This window comes from Ovis aries, chromosome 14, assembly GCF_016772045.2.
Source record: "Ovis aries strain OAR_USU_Benz2616 breed Rambouillet chromosome 14, ARS-UI_Ramb_v3.0, whole genome shotgun sequence".
Classification (NCBI taxonomy): Eukaryota; Metazoa; Chordata; class Mammalia; order Artiodactyla; family Bovidae; genus Ovis; species Ovis aries.
This window is the reverse complement of record NC_056067.1, coordinates 47,172,259-47,196,403: the sequence shown is the minus strand read 5'-3', so window position 1 is coordinate 47,196,403 and position 24,145 is coordinate 47,172,259. Positions and strand designations below refer to the sequence as shown.

The 24,145-nt window shown below is 43.6% G+C and overlaps 1 protein-coding gene across 7 annotated transcripts in view; it reads right to left on the bottom strand.

Moving 5' to 3' along the window:
• The window catches only part of SIPA1L3 (signal induced proliferation associated 1 like 3), a 254,293-nt gene that overhangs the window by 205,732 nt on the left and 24,416 nt on the right, over positions 1–24,145 (bottom strand). Inside the window, exon 2 of one of the 7 annotated variants that reach the window (XM_060398593.1) lies at positions 977–23,996. The exons of the other annotated variants lie outside the window; for them this stretch is intronic. The gene's annotated coding sequence lies outside the window, so the exon portion shown is untranslated. The remainder of the gene's footprint in view (positions 1–976; positions 23,997–24,145) is intronic. 7 annotated transcript variants of the gene reach the window in all.

Here is a 24,145-nt window from a genome sequence, read left to right as displayed (position 1 = left end):
CATCCTTCCAACCACCGTTCTGTTCCTCAGGCCTGTGGGAACTGCTCCGTCCCCCTTCCCGGGATCTAGAAATGGCCCCATTCCTCCCTGTGCCCCTGGTCTCTATCAGCATGACTGACACTGGCCTCCCCACGCCCCCAGGGCCTGAATGAGTGAGGAGAAGGGAAGATGGGCTGCAGAGGGGCAGGCCCCTGCGGGCTGCCCAGAAGTGGGGCAATCCCGGACAGCATTCTGCACAGAAGTAAACACCAGAGAGGAGAGTGAGTGGAGGTGGATCAAAACCACCTCCCCATCCCAGATGGCTGGCACGGCAGCAGCCCCAAGAGCAGAGCAGACCCCAGATGGGCAAGGCGGAGGGAGATGGGCCTTTGGCAGGAGTCATCCAGAAGGCACATCCAGAACGCTCTTGGATCAGGAGTCCCCATCCCACCACCCCAAAGCTGGTCGAATGACACTCCCCCAGCCCCTACCCACCAAGACCCGGTCGCTCTCCACTCATGGAGGCAAAGAAGCTCTGTCCAAACCTGTCCTTGCCACTGTGAGCAGGTCTCTGCAGAACACCCCTTGCAGAGTCCAAGCAGGTGGCACGTGTGGCTGGCAGGGGCCCACGGCCACCATGGCAAGCTGGGGAGGGCAGAGCCTGCCAGCTCCCTACCATGAGAACTCCTCCTCCTGAGGGGCACCTCTTCAAACGGAGCAGTGTTTTTGGACCAAGGCTGAAGTGGGCAGCATTAAAATCCAAGCAGAACTGAAAACCAATTAGCACGTATCTCGGGGGGGAAAAACACTGAGCCGTGGATCACACAGCAGGGGAGTTGGGGGTGGGGGAGACACTCTGTGTCTAGACCAAATGGTACTAACAGCGGGAGCGGAGAGCGAGCCCAGCACACACCCGGGCCACAAAAAATCAGGTGTTAAATCGCACACAGCTTGCTGTTTCTAATATACATGCTTCCCTTAAGTACCTACCATGCACAAAGATCAGGAACGCGACAGATGCTTTGGAGGTGGGCAGGATCCTGATGGCCATGTCCAGACATACTGAGGCACAGTCAAGGCTGGGACCCTAAGATGAACCTTGGATTGACAGGGCCTGTTAGAGAAGGGCTGAAGTGGCATTTGATGTCACCCAACACATCTGATGACACCGACATCAGAGGACATTCTAACTATAATTCAGGATTTGGAAATGCAGGAACAGGGGGGAGGGGGTGGGTAGGAGACAGTCTGCTGTCTGCCAACTTTTTGTGGCAGAAAGTTATGAGGGAAATGTGAATCTAAATGTTTAAAACAGGACTGGTGGTCCAGTGATTAAGACTGTGCTCTCAAGGCAGGAGGCACGGGTTCAATCCCTGGTTGGGGGAAGATTCCACATGCCATATGGCAAAAAAAATAAATAAAAATAAAAAATAAGAATTAAATGCTTAAAACAGAAACCATTAAAAATATAAGAATAGACAAAATCATAATGACTGTGGGAAACATACACACACTCCTTTCAGGAGAGCAACAATAGATAATGTGGCCAAATTATAAGGCTACAGAGAAGCTGAATAACATAAATTAGCAACTTGGTTTCCTTGTTTTCTACTGGAGCACAGTTGATTAACAATGTTTTGTTAGTTTCAGGTGTACAGCAAAGTTATTCAGTTATCCATATACAAGAATCTATTCTTTTTCAAATTTTCTTCCCATTTAGGTTATCACAGAGTATTGAGCAGTTCCCTGTGCTGGACAGTAGGTCCCTGTTGGTAGCAATTTGGTTTTAAAGGTTGATATAAATCTCTTTACCTGAAAGCAGATAAGATTCATTCTTTATAAAATATCCACTGAATATTCATAAAAGCTGATCCTATGTTAAGAAAATTCTCAAATTTCCCCAAAGAGAATTTTTCCTATCACAACACACTGACCCTAATGCATTTAAACAAGAAATAAACACAATTTTGGAAAAGGATAAAGAGAAATCTAACTTAGTAGTTCTAAACCAGGGGAGTGGGGGACTTCCCTGGTGGTCCAATGGTTAAGAACCCACCTTGCAATGTGGGAGATGTGGGCTCCACCCCTAGTTGGGAAACTAAGTCCACTCACCACAACTAGAGAGTCTCTGCACAGCAACGAAAGATCCTGCATGATGCAAAGAAGACCTGAGGCAGCCAAATAAATAAATATAAAAATAAACAAGCGAACAAACCTGGGGAGTTTAATCCTATATCCTGATACTGAGAACTCAGCCCTAGAGAGTCTGATTTCATTGGATTGGGCATCTTATTTTTCAAAGTTTTCCAAGTTTATGTGATGATATTAAGTAATTACTATTAATTGTTTTAGTTGTAATAATGGCATTGTGGTTATGTTTTCAAAAAGTGACCTTCTCCTTTTAGAATTACATACTGAGATAACTGTGGCTTGGATATGATGTATAACACTTGTTTCAAACTAATGGTGAGGAGAAGTAGGCACAATCAGAATATTAATAAGGTGAGATTAGTCAGGATGAGATCATATATGCTGTACTTCTACATGTTGGCAACTGTTCATCATAAAATGTAAAGTGTAAAATACAAATAAACAAAAAAGCAATTTAAAAAGTTCTCCAATGGGGGCTTCCCTGGTGGTCTAATGGCTAAGATTCCACACTCCCAATGCAGGGGACCCAGGTTCAATCCGTGGTCAGGGAACTTGATCCCATATGACACAGCTAAGAGTTCACATGGAGCAACTAAAGATCCCGAGTGCCACAGCTAAGGCCTGGGGCAGCCAAGTAAATAAAAGCATTTTAAAATAAATAAATAAAAGTTCTCCAGCAGATCAAAAGGGGTAGCCAGGGTTACATAATTGAAATCTGCAAAATTCACAAATACTTGTGGGTGTCTTAAGTTAAACAGGAAATCAAAAGTCAAAAGTGTCAATCAAACTTCTGGAATGGTGAAATGAGGAACTCAAAATCCTTTCTCCCAAAAACCAATTAAAAAAAATGGACCAAACTACTAAACACAAACATTTGAGGACACTAGAAATCACCCAAATGCATACAATAACCTAAGAAGCGTTTATGTAAGAAAAACTGCCGAACTCTGAGTAAGAATAGTGGAGGTATGTGGTATTTAACCTAGGTTACTCCCATCACATGCTCCATCTGCGCTACAGTTTAACCAAAGCAGAGCAAGCCATGAAAACTTCACTGCTGGAGAGGCTGACCGAATCGGAGAGAGGCAAGGCAAAACCCCACACCCCTGGGCATTATTAAAACAGTAGCAGTCTCAGTAGCAAACAAATGGGAGAAGCTATCATCACAGCTGAACTGTGGTTACAACCAGGCTCGAGCAAGCAATGGACCTGCAGACTAACCAGAACTTTCACAGGAAGATCCAGAGAATGAGCCAGCCATACTGGACCTGTAAGCTCCTGGGTATCCCTGCTGGTCTGGAAGAATGTATATTTATACAAAGCCATATGCAAGCTCCAGGGACACAAGAGAGGGCCTTCACTATCCACATATCCCTGGCTGAACATGAGCCCTTCAGACTATGCAAAGAAGATACTGGATGACCAGGCATAAAGCAGTAACAGAGGAAAATTCATAGACTGTTTAAACTTTGAAAATACTACCCAACCCACACAAAAGATTGCCTTACCAACTCAAGGATTTTCAGCACAACCTCTGATCAAGCATCAGCTGGCCACTAAACCACACTGAGGGCTTCCCTTGTGGCTCAGACGTAAAGAACCCGCCTGCCAAAGCAGGAGACACGGGTTCGATCCCTGGGTCCAGATCCCCTAGCGAAGGAAATGGCGATCCACTCCAGTACTCTTGCCTGGGAAATCTCATGGACTGGTGGGCTGCAGTCCACGGGGTCACCAGAGTCAGACACGATTTAGCGAATAAACCACCACCACCAAATCATTCTGAACCTAGGACAACCTCTAGTAAGTAAAGCTTATAATTAAGACCTTTTTTTTCTTTAAAGAGCATGGGCATCAGTTTCTATACCACAGGAGAGAGAGACACCAAAGAATTAGCCCAGGAAAGTCATTCAATGAATAAAAAGAACAAAACAACTTTAGAAAAACAATGATCTGTGGAAAAAGGGATCAGAATCCAGAATTGCTGAAATATACAATCTAAAACGTGCAGTTCTCAACAACAACAACAAAAGAATATGACACACACACAGGAATAGTAAGGGGTGACCCACACTCAAGAAAAGCAGCAGCTGTTAACAGGAACTGTCTTTGAGAGGGTTCAGAAGTTAGACTTAGCAAACAGACTTCATAGAGTTACTGTAAATAAGTTAACAACTAAAGGAAATCATGCTTAAAGAATTAAAAGTAGAGACAATAAAGAAATATTTTTTTTTTAAAAAAAGAAACTTTTAAAGTTGAAGTTTATAATAGCTGCAAAGAAAAACGCACTTGAGGAGCTCAACAGATTTGAAATGGCAAAAGAAATAACCAGTGAGCTTTAAAGGTGGATCAACAAAACTTATCCAATCTGAAACAGTAAAAAACGGGGGGAGAAATGAAGGAAGGACAAAAACACAGGTATAATGAAAGTTCCAAAAGAGGAAGAAAGAGAAAAGGGAAGGGGAAGAAAACAATCTTAACAAGTAATGGCCAAAACCATCTCAGATTTAATGAAAAACATCAGTCTACATGTCCAAGAAGCCCAACAAATTACATATAGGATAACTAAAAACACAGTCACACCTAGAAACACATAATCAAGCTGTTCAAACACAAAGACAAGAATAAAATCTTTAAAGTAGGAGGGAAGAAACAGGTTATTACGTACAAGGAGCATCAAATCAATCAACAGCTCATTTCCCACCCATTTTATGGTTTGAGTTTTTATATTCTTGCTGGTGTTCTTTGAATCACATAAAATAGTTTATTTTGATTAAAATCCAATATATTTATTTTTTCTTTTGTTACCTGTACTTTTGGAGTGATATTTAAGAAACCACTACCCTATCCCAAGGTCACAAAGACAGACTCCTATATTTCCTTCTAGGAGTTTTACAGTTTTAGCTCTTACATTTGGATCTATGGTCTATTTTGAGGTAATTTTGTATATGGTGTGAGGTAAGAATCTAACTTTGTTCTTCTGCATGAAGATAACCATTTGTTCCACCTACGGTATTTCTGCATTTCTCTGTGAGATTTAAATTTTCTACAGGGTTGAAATGATACAAAGAATGTTATTCCAACACACAGAATTAAATCAATAATCAACAACAGAAAGAGATTTGATAAACCTCCAAATATTTGGATTAAATAAGACACTTTTAAATAACCCAGGAGTTAAAGAAGAAATCACAAGGAGAATTAGAAAATATTTTAAACTGAATAAAACAAAAACATATCAACATTTACGGAATGCAGTCAAGTCACTATTTATAAGGAAATTTATAGCTTTGCATGCCTATATTAGAAAATAAGAAAGAATTCAAGTCAATAATTTAAGTTTTCACCTGAAGAAACTAAAAACAGATGAGCAGATTCCTCAAAAAATTAAAAATAGAACTACCATAAGATCCAGCAATTCCACTTCTGAGTATTTATCCAAAGAAAACAAAGACACTAACTCAGAAAGATATATGCACCCCATATTCATGCAGCCATTATTTACAAGAGCCAAGATACGGAAACAACATAAATTTCCTTCAGTGGTTGAATGGATGAAGAAACTGTGAGACAGGGGTTCTCGGGTGGCTCAGAGGCGAAGAATCCACTTGCCGATGCACAAGAAACAGGTTAGATCCCCGATCTGGGAAAATTCCACGTGTCACAGAGCAACTAAACCCATGTGTCACAACTACTGAGCCTGTGCTCTAGAGCCCAGAAGCCACAACTACTGAGTCCACAGGCCCTGGAGCCCACGGTCCACAACGAGAGACCTCACCGAAACGAGAAGCCCGAGCACCACAACTAGAGAGGAGCCCTGGCTGGCCGCAACCAGAGAAAAAGAAGCAACAGCCAGCACAGCCAAAAATAAACAGATAAACTTCAAAAAACAAAAATGTGATACACACACAATGGAGTATTATTCAGTCCTGAGAAGAATAAAATCTTGCCATAGATGGGTCCTTGAAGGCATTGTGCTAAGTGAAATAAGTCAGAAAAAGACAAATACCATATGTTCTCACTTACATGAGAAAACTAAACAAACAAAAAATAAACTCAGATAGAGAAAACAAACTGGGGGTTGCCAGAGGTGGGCAGTGGGGATATGGTGGTCAAAAGATGCAAACTTCCACTTATAAAAGAAGTAAGTCATGGGGATATAATATATAGCTTGGTGACTATAGTTAATAATACTGCATTGCATTTGAAAATTACTAAGAATAAATCTTAGAAGTTCTTATCACAAGAAAAAAAAAGTTAACTATGTATGATAACAGATATAACTAGACTTACTGTGGTGATCATTTCACAATACATATAAATGGTAATGGTTTGAAATCTGAAACTAACATAATGTTATATTGTCAATATAATTCAATTAAAAAACAAATCAATGAAATTAAAAACTGACAAAACAGAAAAGTCAGTTAAACTAAAAGTTAGTTCTTATGCTTGCTTTGGCAGCACATATACTAAAAGTTGGTTCTTAGTGAAAAGCTCAACAAAATGAGCAAACTTTTAGCTAGACTAACCAAAAAGAGAGAGAAAAGAAAATATAGGAGTGAAAAAATATCCCAACTTTGCAGAAATTAACAGGAATATAGGGGAATACTTCTATGCCAACAAATTAGTCAACTTAGATGAAGAGGACAAATCTTAAAAAAACACAATTATCAAAACCTGCATTAAAGAAAAAAAAGAATCTGACTAGACCTAACAAGAAAATGATTTTACAGAGGTAATTTAAAATGTTTCCATTAAAAAAAAAGTTCATCCCAGATGCTTTCACTGGTGAATTCTTTGAAAGGCTTACAGAAGATATAAAATCAATCCTTCATAAATTTCTAATAAATATATAGGAGGAGAGGATATTTCCAATTCATGCCATGGAACAAGTATTACCCTACTACCAGAGTTGGATAAGATCATAAAAAAACAAACCAACTACATACCATTATGACTCATGAATATGTACATCAAGTATTAGTCGCTCAGTCATGTCCGACTCTTTGCAACCCCATGACCTGTAGCCTGCCAGGCTGCTCTGTCCATGGGATTCTCCAGGCAAGAATGCTGGAATGTGTAGTCATTCCCTTCTCCAGGGAATCTTCCCAACCCAGGGATCAAACCTGGGTCTTCTGCATTGCAGGCAGATTCTTTACTGTCTGAACCACTAAGGAAGCCCTCTGAGCCAGCAGGGAGGCAGATACATACCAAAATCCTGAACAAATATTAGCAACTAAATCTAGCAACATGACCAAGAGGGATTTAGCCCAGGAATGCAAGGTTGGTTTAACATCTGCAAATATAATTCCCTGGTGGTCCAGTGGTTAGAACTTGGCACTTTCACTGTAGTGGCCCCAGTTCCATCCCTGATCAGGGAATTAAGGTCCCACAAGCCATGTGGTGTGGCCAAAAAACTACAAAAACAACCTGAGAGTTTTCAACAAAAGTGCCAACACAGCTCAATGCAATAATGTGGTTTTTTTCAACCAACAGTGCTGGGACAACTGGACAGTCACATACAAACAGATAAATTGAGATCTTTACCTTAAATAACACACAAGTGATGTCAAAATAGATAACAGGGTTTTAGGTCAAGTTATACTAAAAGTATGAAACTTCTAGGAGAAAATATAAGAAAAATATCCCTGACACTGGATCAGGCAGAATTCTTAGACATGACACAAAAGCAGGTTCCATAAAAGAACAGGTTGATAAACTTGATTTTATCAAAATTTAAAATTTCTGCACTTCGAAAGACATCACTAAGAAAATGAAAAGACAAATCTCAGTCTAGGAGAAATTATTTGCAAATTATATATCTGATGACTGACTGTTATCCACAACATCAAAAGAGTCTTACAACCAAATAAGAAGATTAAGCATGAGTAGAAGATCCAGAGAGACATTTCACCAAATAAAATATAATATGGCCAACAAGCACATAAAAAGATGATCAACATCCTTAATCGACAGGGAAATGTGAATAAAAACCACAATGAGATAACACTGCGCAGCCACTAGGATGGCTGTAATAACAAGTGTTGATGAGAATATGGAAAAACTGGAATCCTCAATACATTGCTGGTGGGACTGTAAAACAGTATGGTCACTTTGGAAAAGAATTTGGCAGTTTCTTAAGATGTTAAACACAGAGTTATCAAATGACCCAGCAATTTCACTCCTAGGTAGAAGTGAAAACAAATGTCCACAAAGAGACTTGTACATGAATGTTCGAATGTTCGTAACAGCATTACTCATACTAGCCCAACACTGGAAACAATCCAAATATCCATCAACTGGTGAATGGATAAACAAAAGGCAGTATACTCATACAACAGAATACTATTCAGCAACAAAAGGAGTGAACTGAAATATGTTAAAACATGGAGAGCCTAAAAAACAGATTGCTAGCAGCAGAACCCAGGTATAAAAAATCATACCTCAATAAAGGTACCTTAAAATTGCTAATCATTTAAAATATATATGATTCATAAGAAATGACATATCAAAACCTTTAGGGTTGGGACTTCCCTGGTGGTCCAGTGGTTAAGAATCCACCTTGCCATGCAGGGGTCTCAGGTTAGATCCCTGGTCAGGGAACTAAGATTCCACATGCCTCAGAGCAACTAAAGCCCACACACCCCAACTACTGAACCCACGTGCTTCAGAGCCTTCACGCCACAACTGGAGAGCCCAGGCTATGTAATGAAAGATCCTGCATGACACATGAAGATCACGTGTGCTGCCACGAAGACCCAACACAGCCAAATAAATAAATAACAAAGCAAAAATCTGTAAAGTATGTGTGGACTGAATGGGGTGTACGGGAAAAGAAACAAAAGACAAAAGCTAAGTAATTTTAAACTTACTCTATGTAGGGTAATTCAGGTTCAGCTAATGAAACAAGTTGCGTGACAACAACAGTAACAGTCTACTCTTGGTTGTGTCCAGGGCAGGCTCTGGAATGATCCCTTCCGTGCACGAACATCACATCCCCAGGTCCCCAGGAGTTCACTACTAGAACCACTCTTCAACAACAGGGTTATTAGCAAGGAGGGCCACTGACTTTGGAACCCAAGCCAGCACCTTAGTCACAGAGCTCAACCACTAGACTTCACTGCAAATTTGCAGAATGAAAGTAATAACCAGTTATTTTCCTATCTTCATCGTCAACCATAACAAAACAGCACTTACACTTCCTACTTAACATAAGACACGGTGCTAAATGCTTCACAAATTTCTTATTTAAACCGCACTGCAATTGTATTAGTTCTGATTCACCCTTTAGGCAAAGGGTATGACTACACCTCTCCACCACACTGAAGGCTTATATTTCACTGGCCAATGAAATATAAGCAGAAGCAATGTGGGTCAGTTCCATGTGGGATCCTCTGGGAGCTGATGTACAATCCCCCACTCTCCCCTTCCTGCATGAGTGAACATCTTCTAGACGGCAGAACCTGGATCTCTGAATGAGAATGATGCAGAGCAGGGAATACTATCAACCCACAAGGAACATGTGGCAGTAATAAAGAAAATAATCCCCATCTTTTAAGTCACTGAGATATTAAGGTTATTTGTTATAGCAGCATAACCTAGCCTAGCCGTACTGACTCAGTACCTTTAGTTAATCCTGTTTTTACTAGGAAATTAATCAAGGCTAAACGATGGCAAAGATGGGATTAGAATTTAGGTCTGTCTAGTACCAGGGCTATTGGACTTCCCTGGTGGTTCAGGGGTAAAGAATCCTCCTGCCAACGCAGGAGATGGGAGTTTGATCCCTGGGTCGGGTTTCATCCCCTGGAGAAGGAAATGGCAACCCACTCCAGTATTCTTGCCTGCAAAACCCCATGGACAGAGGAGCCTGGCAGGCTACAACTCCATGGGCCTGCAAAGAGTTGGACACAGCTTAGTGACTAAAAAACAACAATTCCAAGGCTGTCAATTCAGTCACTACCCTGTGCTTTCTAATTCACTCAACAAACATTTTCTGAATGGCTACTTTATTAGACACTGTTAATTTAGGGGAAACAGGGTATTACAGATTTTAACAAATACCCTACCAGTAAGAATAACAAGTAGCATTTATTGAGGGCTTATTATAAGCCAGGTATCACTACAAAGAATGTCCTTCAGGTTAAAATTCTTCTCCCAGTAAAATGCCTCTTTGGTTTTTAATACACAAACTTCACTGAGTGTATATAGTTCTTGATGTGTTTTCAACCTAATTTTTTATGTGGGAAAAATTTATGCTCTCAAAACTCACTACAATATTTAAAGCAGGCAAAGTCTCAAAGTTACACTTTAAATACAATCAGAAGGTAAGAACCACCTGTGGATATGAAACCAGTCGACCAAGGCTGACGCAGGTGATGCAAGTTTAGATACTGACTAGAGGGGAAATGTGGTGTAAAGGCATCTGACAACTGGCTTTTAGCCACTGAGTGATAGAGAAGTGACGTTTAGAATTTTTACATACTAACATGATAGTTTGTTACCTCTCAGTAGGAGATGGTCTGATCTAAGTCAGTTGGCCAACAAGAAGCAAGAAGAGACTGGTTGGGGCTTCAGGGGACAGGTACCAGCTTCCTTCTCCCTTATACACTATCCTATCTGGCCAGGATGCCCAGGATTGCAGAATGGCCCCTGGACCATGCACACAGGAGGAGGAAGCCTGCTGAGCCAGGAGATGAGATCAACTGGATCTGCAATGATGACAGCAGCAGTGGTGACCATGGTGAGCCAGTCAACCATCTCGGTAACCTAGATACCCCTGGACTTCCTCATCAACGAGATAAGAAACAGCGAAATTCTTTCAGCTCAGTCCTCATGCTCAGAGGAAGTACTGCTCTCCAGGGGTTTAAAGAGACTTTCAGTTGATCCAAGAACACAAATGTCTCTAAGGGGAGAGATCGTCAACTGCCACAGGTTTCCTTCCTGAGACTGATCTGTGAACCAGCCAGCCTTCTCAGCTGTCCAGCCCTCACTGCACAACCTCCCACTTCTTTTCAAAAAGCACTGCCCAGCGGGGTGTATAAATTTCCAGGCCTCTGAGCAACAGAAAGCATCAAAACACTGGTTTCAGAGAAGTAGTCTTTAATGAATACTAAAGCTCCTTAAGCTCCCAGACTTGCCTGTCTTTCCCTGACTTACACATATTTCTGTTAGATATGAAACTTGGCCTTAAAAACAGGATATTTTGGTCCATGCTGGGATTGCCTAAATTCAGAACTGTCGAAGGTTAGTGATCTTGATTCACTTAAATGGAATGTTTTGCAGGACCACCAAACCTTTTGAAATCCACCAGAAAAAATTTCCAAATCTGATTTCTTTCAGAGTCTGCATGTTTTATTTAATAGAGGAGTGAAAAATCTACTTTATCTAATCATATCCTAGAATAGTTATTTCAATTACAGTCTTCATCTTATCTCATCTTATAAAATATGCACTCTTGTCTTTCTCCCACAAATAAGAAAAATTTTGTTATCATAAAATCATTTTAGACGTTAGCTTTATAATGTAAAAAGAGGTGTGGCTTATCAGAATTCTCTTGAGGGGACACAAACAAAAATATCTGAAGATCAGTTTAATTTGCATAATCATGGCCAACCCACGCCCTAATTCCTGGTGGCTGAGGTACAGGAACTCAGTGTAGGGTACAAATCCTTGTTAGGGGGAAAGACTTTAGACAATGGCAAAGCCACACGTGCCTGGGGTGAGGGCCAACAGGGCATTTCATTCAGACTCCACATCCTTCTTCCCCCCAGCTCTCAGGGGCCTCAAGAGCAAAGCTGCTACAAGATGGTATGTGAAAAGGGATTTTCTGGCCTGATGGGTCAACTCAAAAGATTCCCTTTCATCCAAGTAAAAGGGCTGTGGCCCTTCCTTCACCTCCAAGTAAGTACGGGTCCACATGTACACACACACACACACAACACACACGTGAGGGAAGCATTCACCATAAATTACCTCAGACTAAGTCAGTGAGTAATTGCCCTCTGGAACATTTTCCACTACCGCCAAAATCTTTCTTCAAGAGCAGACTGCTTTGAATTTGAAGCAACAATTTCAGCTTGCACAATATCCAGCTGTTTCCAAACTACTTGAGGGGTCCACGCTGGTTAAACCATTACACTAATGAAGCTCACATATCTAACCATAGTTCCTTTGGTTAGATTTCTTACGTTTTTTTTTTGGAAGTGGATCACTTTTTAAAATTTTTGGCTGTGCTGGGTCTTCATTGCTGCGTGGGCTTTCTCTAGTTGCGGTGAGTGGGGACTACTCTCTAGTTGTGGTGTGCAGGCTTTTCTTGCTGTGGAGCATGGGCTCTAGTGTGAGCAGGCTTCAGTAGGTGAGGTTCCCAGGCTCCACAGTGGTGATGTGGGTGCAGGGGTGATGTGGGCCATTTTTAAAGTGAGTCTGTTACAATAGTGCTTCTGTTCTTATGTTTTGGGGTTTTTTTGACTGCGAGGCATGTGGGATCCCAGCTCCCCAACCAGGGATGGAACCCAAAGCCCCTGCATTGGAAGGCAAAGTCTTAACCACTAGACCACTAGGAAGTCCCTTGGTTAGGTTTATTAAAATATCATGTAGTGTGCACAGCTGGGTAACAGGCAGGAGAGGAATGATTTTCCAAAGGTGATCTAGACTCAAACTTTACTTTCATTCATTTGAGAGAGACCCCGGGCCCCAACCAGGGGTAAAGCCTTAGACTGGGCATGATCTCTGCCCTTTGTCAGAGTGGAAGTTGCTCAAAACTCAGATCCCCTGGCCTCAGGCTCCAGATCAGAACCTCCAGCAGTCTGGAACAGAGCAAAGGCTCTGTATTTTTAGCAAGACTTCCAGGCAAGTCTGCCGCTCACTGAAGTCTGAGAATGACGGCTCGGAAAACCCTAGCAAAGTGGTTCTGAAACCTGATGCAAATCATTTGTGGAAAATGTTTAAGCTCCAAGTTATAGGGCCCACTAAGATTATTTTGTTACTTACAGAGCTCTTTGGGTTGCCAGTGGCTGAGACCCAACTCAAACTGGCTGGAGGGAAAAAAAAAAAGAAATCTTTTGGGTCACCATGCTGACAAGTGCAGGGGTTATTCCAACACCAGTTACTTCCAGAGCTTATCAGGAACTAATCATTTCTATGTTCTTTCTGTCTGACCCCTTGGAAAAGACGGTCCCCAGTGGCATTAGGTTTCTGCCCCACAACTTCAGATCCCAGCAGAAAGAAAAATACCTCTTTCCTGGTGCTTTCTGGCCAAGGATACGTATTAATTCTGAGTGGTCTGATGAGACCCCCCTTCCTGAACCAGTCACTGTAGCAGGGACGGGGGCTGATGGGAAGGACCCGTGCCTGCTCACGGTTCCACAGCCAAACCATATGGACCAGAACATTCCACAAGCAGGGGGAGGGGCTTTTTTTTCTTAAAGCTGCTTCTCACTCCTATTTCCAAAAGTTCCTTCTGGAAAATGTGAGAAAGACACCAAAGTATAAAGAAAGAAAAGAATCTATAAACTTCCTATTTCCTAATGTTTTCAGAACCTTTAAACTCAAAATTGTGCATACACACACTGGCTTCCTGAATAGAAACCTATACTATAAAACAAAGCATTTCCTTACGGCTGAGTCTTCATGACCGTTACCCCCAAAATGAAAAAGGATAAATATTTTAGTCAATTTTACAATTGCTCAGCCAATACTGGTTTGCTGGTCCTTTTTCCAAGAATTGGTTCTTCTTTTCAACCCCTACAGAAGTCAGTGCCTGTTTCCAAAGAACAATGATATTCTCCTAGTCAGAGTATAATTATTGAAATCAGAAAATGACTGTTATCTAACATATGTAATCTAATATGTAACTCATAAGATAATTGATAACTTATAAGATATTACCATCTCCATGTATTAAGTTAACCTTAAACATGCATTCCAATATAAATTGAGTGTGTGCTGAGTTGCTCAGTTGTGTCTGATTCTTTGGGAGCCCATGGACTGTAGCCCGCCGGGCTCCTCTGTCCCTAGAGATTCTTCAGGCAAGAATACTGCAGTGGGTTGCCAAGCCCTCCTCCAGAGGATCTTCCCAACTCAGGGATCGAACCCACGTCTCCCTCATTGCAGGCAGGTTCTTCACCATCTGAGCCACCAGTGAAGCAGACAAATACTGCTTGATTTTACTTACAGGAGGTGCCTAGAATAGTGAAGTTCACAGAGTCAGTGGTAGATTCCAGGGGATGGGGAGGGGGGATGGGAGTTAGTGTTTAATGGGGACAGACTTTCAACTTAGGAAGGTGAAAAACTCGGAAGATGGATGATGGTAAGAGTTGCAGAACAATATGAATGTACTTAATGTAACTGAACTGAACAGTTAAATATAGTTAAAATAGCATGTTTCATCGGAGAAGGCAATGGCACCCCATTCCAGTACTCTTGCCTGGAAAATCCCACGGAGGAGCCTGGTAGGCTGCAGTTCATGGAGTCGCAAAGAGTTGGACACGACTGAGCAACTTCACTTTCACTTTTCACTTTCATGCATTGGAGAAGGAAATGGCAACCCACACCAGCGTTCTTGCCTGGAGAATCCCAGGGACGGGGGAGCCTGGTGGGCTGCCATCTATGGGGTCGCACAGAGTCGGACACGACTGAAGCGACTTAGCAGCAGCAGCAGCATGTTTTATATTCTGTGACTTTTATCACAATAAAGAAAGAAATTTAAGAAGCAGAGACACTGTCGTCTCATTTCTAAGGGCAGGGCTTTCAGTGTCTGACTCACTCCCGGTCCCCAGTGCTAGAGTAACTGGTGTCATACATGTGGTGCGTGCTCAGTCGCCTCAGTCATTTCTGACTCTTTGTGACCCTGTGAACTGCAGCCCACCAGACTCCTTGGTCCACAGGATTCTCTAGGCAAGAATATTGGAGTGCGTTGCCATGCCCTCCTCCAAAGGATCTTCCTGACCCAGGGATTGAACCAGGGGATCTTCCCAACCCAGGGATTGGGTCTCCTACACTGCAGGCAGATTCTTTACTGCTGAGCCACCAGGGAAGCTCCCGTCATATATACAGTAGAGCTCAGTAAATAAATGGACTGAAAGGTAGAAGCACAGTTCCCCGAGGGAAAATCTCAAAGAATGGTTGCCAGGCAGCCAAACCAGTAGACAGTTATCTTCTACACCTGCCCAAACAGGAGCTCCAGGAGAGAAGCCAGAAAAGCCCAACTGTTAATAAGATTCCCCAGGTGAGGCAAATGCCCAGCCAGGTTTCAGAATCACCAACTGGGGAAGGGGTATGACCAAATACAAATACACTTTCTGAGAAGCTGTTGTCCAGATCAGTCTTTCACCAGAGAAGAAGCCTGATGAGGGTGAGTGTTCTGTACTCCCACGCGGCACTGAAGCCAGGGGACAGGAATGGGTGGGTCAGACCTGGGTCCTGCTCTCACAGTCCAGGGGCAGCAGATGGAATAGGTGTGGTGTCATACCACGTGCAGAGAGGCCTTGCACAACTCTGAGAAGGAGGTGCTGCTGCTGCTGCTAAGTTGCTTCAGTTGGGTCTGACTCTGTGCGACCCCATAGACGGCAGCCCACCAGGCTTCCCCGTCCCTGGGATTCTCCAGGCAAGAAAACTGGAGAAGGAGGTAAGGCAGATCTTAACCTCAGCCTCACCACTAGGTCACACCTGCAAGGTGTGTGATCAGGAGAAGCTCAGGCTATACTGAGTCCAGACACCGGGGATCTCTTCCCTCTCCACAATCGCCCCAAACCGCAGACAGCACATGAAACACCCAGGGAAGGAGCCCTGTCAGTTTGTGATTCTTCCCACTCGGCAGATGAAGAACCCAAAGCTCCTCCAGAAGTTGCTCACTCGGTGAAGGTCACAGGGTTAGTTGGGGAAGCTGAGATCAGTTCCTGACTCATTATTCCGAAGCCCAAGGTTGAACAATAGAACCCTATCTAGTCTCAGAAAAAATAAATAAATAAGTAAGGATGATGGTGGTGATGAGAACTAATACTTCCTGAGCACTTACAATGTAGCAGGCTCAGACTAAATACTTTCCATAAGTTTTTTAAAATTTAGTTGGCTGCACTGAGTCTCAGTTGCAGCATGCGGGATTCAGTTCTCTAAGTATCGAACCCAGGCCCCTTGCACTGGGAGCATGGAGTGTTAGCTACTGGACCACCAGGGAAGTCCCCTCCATAAGTTTATTAAATACTCATAGTAGCCCAGTAAAGTAGAAGCCATTATCATCTTTTACACGTAAGGAATCAGAGGCCCTGAGAGGCGAAGTGATAAACAAAAGGTAAACTCGCAGAGCTAGTAATCGGCTGAGCTTTGAATCCAAGTCATCTGACCCATGTGCAAAACCACTGCATGATGCTGGTTCATATATGCGAAGAGGAATGATGTCCTAGGCCAGGAGAGCAAAGAAGAGGGTCGGCTTCTGAAAGCCCTCATCTTATGAGAGGTGTGGGTACCATGCTTACTGCCTCGCCACAGCTCTGGAGGAGAGGGAGCCATCTGACCACGGCTGAGCCAATCAGACCCCCTGTCCTGGGATGGAGACAGCCAGTCAAGTCTTAGCCAGCTTCTTCCCTGGTTTGGCCCAGCCATGGGGCAGATGAGTCCTTTACTGAAGTGCTCCCCAAACGTTGCTGGCACCAGGGATCGGTTTCATGGAAGACAGTTAAATCACGGACTTGGTGGTAGGAGTTGGTTTCAGGATCAAGCACATTACATTTGTTGTGCATTTAATTTCAATTATTATTACATGAGCTCTACTTCAGATCAAAGTTGGGAACCGCTGCTTCATTGTACTGACATTGCCCTGCCTAACTAGGCCCCTAACAAGGGGGGCCCTGCAGTTTGAGGCCCCCACGCCCATCTGCAACCCCCCACTGGTATTTAACATTGTCACAGAAGTCCTGGCCAAGGCAACGAGGCAGGGAATAGCACAGGAGTAATGGAAGTGGCTATTACTAGTGGATAAAAGGAAGATCTGTCAAGCAACTGCAGGAAAAGCTGCTGAAAATAGAAATAAGGGAGCTCATGACTGAATAAATCCACAAGATTGCAAGCCAGGATGGCCTGCCTCATCCACATTGTGAGACATTAAGCAAGCAAAGTCACCCTTGGGTGCTTTGGTTTTCTCCAGTGAATGGCGATATTACCAACCCGCTTCATTGAGTTATAGCAGGGGACTGAGAGGTAAGTGTTAAGACACTTAGACTGGGGCCTGGCTCATAAGTTTTTCAAACGGGTGGGAAAGAATGTATTGCTCTGACAGTATGAAGGAGATGATTGGTTAACTATTGCTTAAGGGTGGGTGAAGGGTGTTTTTAAGATCTTTATCCCACACCTAACCCCAAGAAAAAAATTCCACATATTGAATGTAAAAGAGGAAGCCATAAAATAACTAGGGATATAATTACCTCAAATTTAAAACCAAAGCTTTAAAAAGAAAAGTCTCGATATGTTTAACAACATTAAAAAAAAAAAAAAGTAAAACTAAGTCGAAATTTAAACTCACAAATTAGGGAATTTCCTGGCAGTCTAGTGGTTAGGATTCGGCACCTTCACTGCTGGGCCCAGGTTCAACCCCTGGTTGGGGAACTAAAGATCCCACGAGCCACATGGTGGGCAAAAATGTAATTTATTAAAAATAAATTTTTTTAAATTAAACTTGCAACGTATAACAAAAGAATCATACCTTCAATAATGTAAAGATCCCCTATAAATCTATAAGGAAAAAAAAACAACCCTAGAACAAACAGGCAACTAACAAAGAATACATATGTTTAATAAAAAGATCCTAGAAGTCGTGAGCAATAAATATCACAAGTCTTTAAGCTGTTTATTCACTTTGTGGTAATAATTGCAACCCCAGGGCTTTGTCTTAAGAAAAATCTAAGAAGCAAACAAAGGTTCTGGTGTGTGAGATGTTCAGTTATAACAGTGAAGGTTGGAACAACCAATGTGTTCAACAACAGGCACTGACAGGATGGAATACTATGAAATCATTAAAAAGAATGTGGCTGACCTTGACCCAGTGAGTACCATGGCAGGCTCTCCAAGATCAATTATTAAAGGAAAGTGCATACGTGGAAAAAGTATGTCTATAAAACAATACCCGTATATACCTGTGTAATAAAAACAGCTAACGTTTGAGTACTTGTCACGTCCAAGGTGCCACTCTAACTGCTACATACTTAATGCAATGAATCCTCAGTCAAGAAGTTAGGATCATCACTCCCATTTTACATAGGGGGAAACTGAGGCACAGAGTGATTAAGTCAAGGCCCAAGTCTGCACACAGCAAAACTGGGATCTGAACCCAAGCACTGTGGCTCCAGAGCCCGCTCTCTTAGCACACACAATCCCCCATACACACAGCAAGGAGGCACACATGCGGTGTCCCTCTGGGCAAGTGAGGGAGGCGAGAAGGCCAGGTGCTAGGGCCACAGTGGGAACGTGGAGCTTCCATGTTTTACAGGCTGCTCTGCTCTCTGAACTGTTAAAAGTAGCAAGTGGCTTCTGTAACTTTTAAATCAGTATTTTTAAAATATAATTTTAAAAAAATTTTATTTATTTATTTTTAGCTGTGCTAGAAATCTGTTACTGCATGAGGGCTTTTCCCTAGTTGTGGCGAGCAGGGTCTACTCTCTAGTTGCGGGGCATGGGTTTCTCACTGAGGTGGGGAAGGTTTAGTTGCGCCAAGGCCTCTGGGCACTTCCTGTGGATCAGGGATTGAACTCGAATCTCCTGCATTGGTAGAGGGATTCTTTACCACCGAGCCACCAGGGAAGCCCCAAAACAGAATTTTAAAAAACCTATCGATAGAAAATTTTTGCTGCCTATCCTAAATGCAGGTAGTGGCAGATGATCAGCATCCATCAGCGCTTGTTACAGGGTAAGTGGTGAGCAGGACCAAACTCCTTTTCCAGGAGCCATGTTGCGGGGTTGGGGGCCGGGGATGTCTCAAGCCTCTCTCCTAGGGGACACCAAATATAGCCGTGAATCTGGCTGAGGCATCACACAGGTCACACCACATAAGGAGTGAGCCCCCTTGACCCATGGAGCGCTGGAGGAGGAGATAAGAAGGATCTGATGGTTGGGGAGACTTTCAGCCCCATCAGTTAAGCAGGCTCAGAAGCTCGAAGACCGGGGCCTATATACACTTTTTATCTGGCCCGAGTGTCAACTTACAAAGTCAAGTTACGAATGTGTCAGCAACCAAAAAGTCCTTGTTTTCCGCCCTGTAATAAACACTGTAATAAAAGGTGTGTCAGGACCCAGGTTAGCAGGAAGGTGGAAGGGACACTAATGTGGACTTGATCCCCTGTCCTGATTTCATACATGTAGGACACTGACATTTGACTCCTGCTAGGCACAGACTCTGTCAACATCATGAATTAACAGCTGTGGTCAGATAGCTCAACCAAGGTCAGACTCTGGGATGAGCTACCCGGCTCCCAACCCGGGCCCCAGGGAGCTGGGTGACAAGGATCAAGGGCTTCACCTCCCTGGGCCTCAGTGTCCTCATCTGTGAAAGTGTGAGTAGTAACTACTTACACCCTTCTGCTCACTCCACCTCCCTCATCGCCCCACTTCCGCCCCCACCTCTGCCATCTCTGCTTGTCACAGCAGCCAGAGGGAATGAGAGAGCAGACACACCCAGCTCACTCCCACCCCTGCCCTCACTGCCCCTTCAGCTGGGAGGGCTGTCCCCCGGGTCTTACACAAGGTTGTCACCTCGTACCATCCCAAGCTCAGCTGATGTGTCACTACCCCAGCGAGGCTCTCCCCCAAGCACCCCGGTTATCTGGCCTCCCACAGCCCCCCTCCACCTTTCAGGTGTGTGCACTCACATTCTGCTTCCATGACTTCAGAGCATTATTCATCCTCACCTGAAAGGATATGATCACTCTGTTTACCACTTTATTACCTGTGTCCTTCAGCACGAACGTAAACTCCCAGAGTATGGGCCTTCCCAGGCTCTGACACCGGCACTTGGAACACATGAGGCTCCATAAATATTTGCCAAATGAACAAATCAGGGGCTGAAGGAATTAATGAATTCTGCACCAATCCACATCAAATCTTCTCTCCCCACCCAGTGGGAATAAATGTGTTTGTAATCTCCAGGAGGAAAGAAAACCCTCAGGTATCCAGTATGTAACTGATCACAAAGCACCCAAGTGATTTCAAGCATGTTAGTGCCCTAAAGAATTTATGACCCAGACCGCAGTGGCTGGGGTCAGAGCTCGCCCCTGGCCAGGCTACTAGAAGGGCTGGCCTTTCCAATGGAGAGGAGCCCTCTATTGTTCTTTTGTCTTAAGAATGGAGTTTCAGATCAGAAGAAATTCAAATGCTCAAAAACCTCTTGCCCCAAGCAGAAAGATTTAATCCCCTGGCACTGAATGATAACTCTCTAGAGGCTGTTGGTTTGGAAATACATAGCCAGGGCAGGAGAGGGCAAAAAAAAAAAAGAAAGAAAGAAAATGTCAACAGTCTAGAGTTGACTCTCCCTGGTTACACTGACAAGCATACAGGGCTCCACCTGGTCAAAGGTAAGGCCCGAGGCAGCCATGCCTACAAAATGAGATGACTGTGAGCGCCACTCATCTGTTTTTTCCCAAATCCAAGACAGACGTGGGCAGTAGCAGAGGCCAGTAAATAACACAAAACGCATGAACACAAAAACAAAGAAGGCTAGAATCATGGAAGGAAAAGCCAGCTGATTAGACACCAGGCCAGTTGTTCACTACTCATTTCTAACATAAACAAAAGCTGAAAAGAGTCAGTACCCTCCGGATAGCTGAATAATAGATGAGAGAGGTTTCTTCTCTACAGGAATATTCCGGCTAATAAGTGAAGAGGAGGGTCGAATTACAATGTCACAATTTTTGCAACCCCCAAGCGAAAGCCTGGGTCTATATAACAGTCATCTACAGTGGCTAGCTCTACAGAACACCGTGGAAAGAGACACCAGGCTTCACAGACCCTGATGGGTATACAAGGGCTTCCTTGGTGGCGCAGCGGGAAAGAGTCCGTCTGCCGATGCAGGAGATGCAGGAGACAGGGGTTTGACCCCTGGGTCAGGAAGATCCCTGAGAGGAGGAAATGGCAACCCACTCCAGAAGGCTTGCCTAGGAAATCCCATGGACAGAGAAGCCTGGTGGGCTATAGTCCACAGGGTCTCAAAAGAGACACGACGTAGTGACTTAACAACAACAGACATACAAACACAGCAACACACAAATGTGTGTGTGTGCGCGCGCATCTCAAATACGAATCTGCTCCAGTCTCAATCCTACCACTCATTCACTGGAAACACCAGGGACAGAAGAGCTCATTAAATACCACCACACATCTGCCAGACACAGAATATACAAAATCTCAGGACAAAAGACATGGCTTCTCTCAACAATTAAACTATTAAAAGGAAAAAAAAAAAAGTGTTGGGGAGGGAGCACCCATAGATTAAAAGACACCTAGATTAGATTAGACACTTAGATTAAAAGACATCTAATAGGCATGTGAACCAAATCCAACCATGGACCTTGTCAGGTCTTGACTGGAACAAATCAATTCTACAGAGATATTTATGAGAAGAGCCACTAACTGAACACTAGATGATGACACTCAATTATTGGTAGTTACTTTAATCATGACAGTAATACTGTCATTATGTCCTTAAAGAATCCTTATCTTTCAGAGATCAATACTGAAATATTTAGCTTTAAAATAATCCAGTGGGAGAGGGCAGTGGCAGATATATATAAAACCAGAGCGGTTAATAAGAGTTGATAGTATTTATTTATTTATTTGGCTGTGTCAGGTCTTAGTTGCCCAGGCTTAGTTGCTCTGAAGCATATGGGATCTTCCCAGCCCGAGGATCAAACTGGCATCCCCTACATTGCAAGGCAGATTTTAAACCAATGGACCACCGGGAAGGCCCCCTGATGCTATTTACTTTTTCAAAAGGTGTCTGGAGGTGAAAAATGCACGGTGCTCTGAGAAGAAAATCAGTCCTGAATATTCATTGGAAGGACTGATGCTGAAGGTGACACTCCAATACTTGGGCCACCTGATGCAAAGAACTGACTTACTGGAAAGACCCTGATACTGAGAAAGATTGAAGGCAGGAGAAGGGGATGACAGAGGATGAGATGGTGGGATAGCATCACCGACATGATGGACAAGAGTTTGAGCAAGCTCCGAGAGCTGGTGACGGACAGGGAAGCCTGGCGTGCTGCAGTCCACAGGGTCACAAAGAGTCAGACACGACTGAGCAACTGAACTGAGAAGAAAGAAAGATCACTTCCACTATCGAGTGCTAATGATCAAATAACGTCGTCTTCCTGCTCGGATCCCTTCCGTATCTCCATGTCACCCCAGGTAAAGCCAAAAGCCTTCACTGTGGCCCACAAGCCCCCTCAACCCCTCACCCCCACTGATCTGCCCCACCACCTCTCTCCTCTCAATTTCCCACCACCGCCCTCCCTCATCAATCTCAAGCTCTGCTAACCACTCCTTAAAGGTCCTCAAGCAGCCTGGTAACTGTCTTGCCCCAGGGCCTTTCACTGGCCCCTAAATTTTGCCCCAAATGCTCTTCCCCCAGAGATCCACATGGCTCTCTCACTTGCCTCCTTCATCTCAGCTTCAACATCATCTCATGAAGGAGGCCTTTCCTGACCACTCACTCTATCTGAAACAGCACCAGGTCTTCCTTGGTGGTCTAGTGGTTAAGAGTGCCTACAAAGCAGGGTGCATGGGTTCGATCCCTGGTACGGTAAGATCTTATATGCCTCGAGGCAACTAAGCCTGCGAACCACAACTACTGAAGCCTCTAGCTCTATTGCTCCACAAGAAGCCACTGCAATGAGAAGCCCTCACACGGCAATGAGGAGTAGCCTGCGCTCACCGCAACTAGAGAAAGCCCACGTGCAGCGATGAAAATCCAGTGCAGCCAAAAATAAATGAATCCTTAAGAAATAAAAAAAACTAAAACCGCACCACATGCTCACTTCAGTTGCTCAGTTGTGTCCGACTCTTTGCGACACCATGAATCGCAGCACGCCAGGCCTCCCTGTCCATCACCAACCCCCAGAGCTCACTCAGACTCACGTCCATCGAGTCAGTGATGCCATCCAGCCATCTCATCCTCTGTCGTCCCCTTCTCCTCCTGCCCCCAATCCCTCCCAGGATCAGCTGTCTTTTCCAATCAGTCAACTCTTTGCATGAGGTAGCCAAAGTATTGGAGTTTCAGCTTTAGCATCAGTCCTTCCAAAGAACACCCAGGACTGATCTCCTTTAGAATGGACTGGTTGGATCTCCTTGCAGTCCAAGGGACTCTCAAGAGTCTTCTCCAACACCACAGTTCAAAAGCATCAATTCTTCGGCGCTCAGCCTTCTTCACAGTCCAACTCTCACATCCATACATGACCACAGGAAAAACCATAGCCTTGACTAGATGGACCTTTGTTAGCAAAGTAATGTCTCTGCTTTTGAATATGCTATCTAGGTTGGTCATAACTTTCCTTCCAAGGAGTAAGCGTCTTTTAATTTCATGGCTGCAGTCACCATCTGCAGTGATTTTGGAGCCCCCCAAAATAAAGTCTGACACTGTTTCCACTGTTTCCCCATTTTTTCCCACGAAGTGATGGGACCAGATGCCATGATCTTCGTTTTCTGAATGTTGAGCTTTAAGCCAACTTTTTCACTCTCCTCTTTCACTTTCATCAAGAGGCTTTTTAGTTCCGCTTCACTTTCTGCCATAAGGGTGGTGCCATCTGCATATCTGAGGTTACTGATATTTCTCCCAGCAATCTTGATTCCAGCTTGTGCTTCTTCCAGCCCAGCGTTTCTCATGATGTACTCTGCATATAAGTTAAATAAGCAGGGTAACAATATACAGCCTTGACGTACTCCGTTTCCTATTTGGAGCCAGTCTGTTGTTCCATGCCCAGTTCTAACTGTTGCCTCCTGACCTGCATATAGGTTTCTCAAGAAGCAGGTCAGCGACTCA